The 4476-nt window shown below is 37.6% G+C and overlaps 1 pseudogene; it reads left to right on the top strand.

The window, feature by feature from the left end:
• The first annotated feature begins 1309 nt into the window (after window positions 1–1309).
• On the top strand, window positions 1310–2290 carry LOC112849713 (glyceraldehyde-3-phosphate dehydrogenase pseudogene; annotated as a pseudogene).
• Window positions 2291–4476: the final 2186 nt, after the last annotated feature.

Below are 4476 nucleotides of genomic sequence, written 5' to 3'. Positions count from 1 at the left end.
CTCGGTCTCCCTCTCTCTCTGCCCTCCCCCTGCTTGCACTCTTCCTCTCTTTCAAAAATAAATGAACCTTTAAAAAATAGAAAAATTGAACAGATTGATTAGCAGCAATGAAATTGAATCAGTAATCAAAAAAATTCCCAACAAACAAAAGTCTAGGACCACATGGCTTCACAGATGAATTCTACCAAATTAATACTTATTCTTCTCAAACTACTATAAAAAATAGAAGATGAAGGAAAGCTTCCAAATTCATTCTGTGAGGAGGCCAGCATTACCCTGATACCAAAACCAGATAAATACACCCCACCCCTCAAAAAAAAAAAAAAAAAAAAAAGAGAGAGAGAGAGAGAGACAGAGAACTATAGGCCACTATCTCTAATGAACTTAGATGCAAAAATCCTCAACAAATATTAGCAATATGAATCCAGCAATACATTTAAAAAATAATTCATCATGATCAAGTGGAATTTATTCCTGGGATGCAAGGTGGGTCAAAGTTGCAAATCAATCAACATTATATATTATATCAACATGAGAAAGGATAAGAATGGTATGATCATTTTAATAGATGCAGTAAAAACATTTGAAAAATAATAATATCAATTCATTATAAAAACCCTCAACAAAGTAGGTTTAGAAGGAATATACCTCAACATATTAAAGCCCGTATGTGAAAAACCCACAACTTACATAACACTCAATGGTGAAAAATTTTAGGCTTTTCCTTTAGGATCAGGAACAAGACAAGGATGTCCACTCTCAAAAATTTTATTCAACATAGTATTGGATATTCTGGCCACAGCAATCAGAGCACAAAAAGAAATAAAAGGCATCAAAATTGGTAAGGAAGAAGTAAAACTTTCACTATTTGCAAATACTGTATACGGAAAACCCTATAAACTCCACCAAAAAAAAAAACAAAAAACAAAAAACAAAAAAACTAGAACTGATAAATTTATTCAGTAAGGTCACATAGTACAAAATAAATGTACAGAAATATGTCACATTTCTATATACTAACAATGAAGTAGCAGAAAGATAAATTAAGAAAATAATTCCATTTATGATTGCGCCAAAATAATAAAATACATAGAAATAACTTAACCAAAGAGGTTAAAGACCTCTGAAACCTATAAATATTGATGAAAAAAATTGAAGATGACACAAACAAATGGAAAGATATTCCATGCTCATGGACTGGGAGCACAAATATTGTTAAAATGTTTATACTAGCCAGGCTGTATGCTTCTCTCCACTTGACAGGTAGTTGCATCTCCTGGTAGAGTGCCAGCCATGTCCCCAAGACATAATGGTGAAGGTAAATGGATTTGCCCATATTGGGTGTTCGGTTAACAGGACTGCTTTTAACTCTGTGGATATTGTTGCCATCAATGACCTCTTCATTGACCTTATATACATGGTTCCAGTATGAGTCCACCCACAGCAAATTCAGTGGCACAGTCAAGGTTGAGAGAGAGAAACTTGTCATCAGTGGAAAGCCCATCTCCATATTGCAAGAATGAGATCCTGCCAACATCAAATGGAGTGATGCTGGTGCTGAGTATGTTGTGGAATCCATTGGTGTCTTCCTCACTGTGGAGAAGGCTGTGGTGTCTTCATCATTGTGGAGAACACTTGACGTGTGGGGCCAAGACAGTCAACATCTCTGTCCCTTCTGCTGATGCCCCCATGTTTGTGATGGGCATGAACCATGAAAAATATGACAACACCCTCAAGATTTTCAGTAATGCCTCCTGCACTACCAATGGCTTGGCTCTTTTGACCAAGGTCATTCACAACTTTGGCATCATGGAGGGACACATGACCACAGTCCATACTGTCACCTCCACCCAGAAGACAGTGGACAGTCCCTCTGGGAAGCTTTGGTTTGATAGCAGAGGGGCTGCCCAGAATATCATCCCTGCTTCTACTGACACCACCAAGGCTGTAGGCAAGGTCATCTCTGATCTGAATGGGAAACTCACTGGCATGATCATCCATGCCCCCACCAGTGGATCTGACCTGCTGCCTGGAGAAAGCTGCTAAATACAATGACATCAAGAAGGTGGTAAACAGGCATCAGAGGGCCTCCTCAAGGGCATCCTGGGCTACACCAAGCACCAGGTTGTCTTCTGTGACTGTAACAGTGACACCCACTCCACCTTTGATGCTGGGGCTGGCATTTGCTCTCAACAACCATTTTGCCAAGCTCATTTCCTGATATGATAATGAATTTGGCTACAACAACTGGCCTCCGAGGAATAAGAGTTCCCTAGACCACCAGCCCTAGCAAGAGGAAGAGAGAGGTCCTCAGCTGGTGGGGAGTTTTTGCCCCAACTCATCTCCCAACAGACTGAGAATCTCCCAACCTCTACACAATTTCCATCCCAGAACCCTTAAAGAAGGGGAGGGGCTTGGGGAGCCCTATCTTGTCATGTACCATCAATAAAGTATACTATACCCATCCAAAAAAACAAACAAACAAAAAAACCAAAACCTATACTACCCAAAGAATCTACACATTTAATGCAATCTCTATCAAAGTAGCAACAGCATTTTTCCCAGAACTAGAACAAACAATCCTAAAATTTATATGGAACCACAAAACCCCCAAATAGCCAAAGCAATCTTGAAAAAGTAGGACAAAACTAGAGGTGTAACAATCTCAGATTTCAAGATATTCTACAAAGCTGTAGTAATAAAAATAGTATGGAACTAGCACAAAAATAGACACATGGATCAACAGAACAGATTAGAAAGCCCAGAAATAGACCCATAATTACATAGTCAAAGGTTACTTTCTCATCCCATAACACAAAAATAAACTCCAAATGGATTAAAGACCTACATGTGAGACCTGAAACCATAAAATGCTTAGAAAATACCATAGGTAGTAATTTATCTGACACTGGCTATAGCACCATTTTTCTAGATATATCTCTTGATGCAAGGGAAAGAGAAGCAAAAATGAACTATTGAGACTACATAAAAAACAAACAAACAAACAAACAAACAAACAAAACCTTCTGCATAGCAAGAAAACAATCAGCAAGACTAATAGACAATCTACTAAATGTGAAAATATATTTGCATATAACATATCTGATAAAGTATTAGCATCCAAAATATATAAAGAATGTATAACAGTCAACAAAAACCCAAACAATCTAATTAAAAATGGGCAGAAGGCATGAACAGAAATTTCTCCAAAGAAGACCTACAGATGGACAACAGACACATGAAAAGATACTCATCATCACTAATTATCAGGGAAATGCACATCAAAACCACAATGATATATCACCCCATACCTGTCAGAATGGCCAAAATAAAATCACAAGAAACAAGTGTTGGCGAGGATGTAGAGTAAACAGAACCCTCGGGCAGTGTTGGTGTGAATGCAAACGAGTGCAGTCACTGTGGAAAACAGTGTGGAGGTTCCTCAGAAAATTAAAAATAGAATTATAATATAATCTAGTAATTCCACTACTAGGCACTTACCCAAAAAAAACAAAAACCCTAATTTGAAAAGATATATACACCCCTGTTTATTGCAGCATTATTTATAATATTTGCAATCACATGGATTGAGCTAGAGAGTATAATCTTAAGTAAAATAAGTCAGTTGGAGAAAGACAAGTACCATATGATTGCACTCATATGGGCAATTTAAAAAACAAAACAAAGAAACAAAGAAAAAACAGAGATAAACATAAAAACAGACTCTTAACTGCAGAGAACAGATGATTACCAGAGAGGAGGTGGGTGGGGGCATGGTTGAAATAGGTGAAAGAGATTACAAATACACTTGTCATAGTGAGCACTGAGTAATGTATAGAATTGTTGAATCACCATATTGTACACCTGAAACTAATATAACTCTGTTAACTATACCAGAATAAAAAAATAAATTAAAACATAATTACTATAAAGCAGATATAAGATGTTTCTGTGTCTCAATCTCTTCCCCTAGTTTTTCCAGATCTCCTGTCAATTTCTCAGGTCTGATTCTTTCCACTTACAGGGATTAGTATAGTTGCCTCCTTACTTCTTTCTCAAGTTCTAGCGTACCTCACCTCCAAAATATCCTCCACTTGACTGCTGGGCTACTGTAGGGAGTAGTAAGTCTGAACATTTATTCCTTTGCCTACAAAATCCTTCATAGCTTCCCAATGTCAGCAAATAAACTCAATCTCCTTAGCTTAGCATGCTGTCTCCTGACCTGGCGTCTGTCTAGGAGTATCATCTCTTTTCACTCCTTTAGACCATTGCTAAGCTCTAGCTTTATTGAACTGGTTGAGGTTTATAATAACTGGCATATTATTTGCCAAATCTAATAACTGGCCATTTCCCACCCAGGCCTTCACTCCTGTGCTTCCCTTCTATGTAGTTAATGCATCATTGCACATTATTTTAGCCTAATATTACCTCTGCAGAAAGGTCTTCCTGTCAACTCTACCTGCTCTCACTTAAATC

Source organism: Puma concolor, chromosome C2, assembly GCF_028749965.1.
Source record: "Puma concolor isolate L17-30 chromosome C2, mPumCon1.1.hap2, whole genome shotgun sequence".
NCBI classification, from domain to species: Eukaryota; Metazoa; Chordata; class Mammalia; order Carnivora; family Felidae; genus Puma; species Puma concolor.
This window is presented reverse-complemented; position numbering and strand designations above follow the sequence as displayed.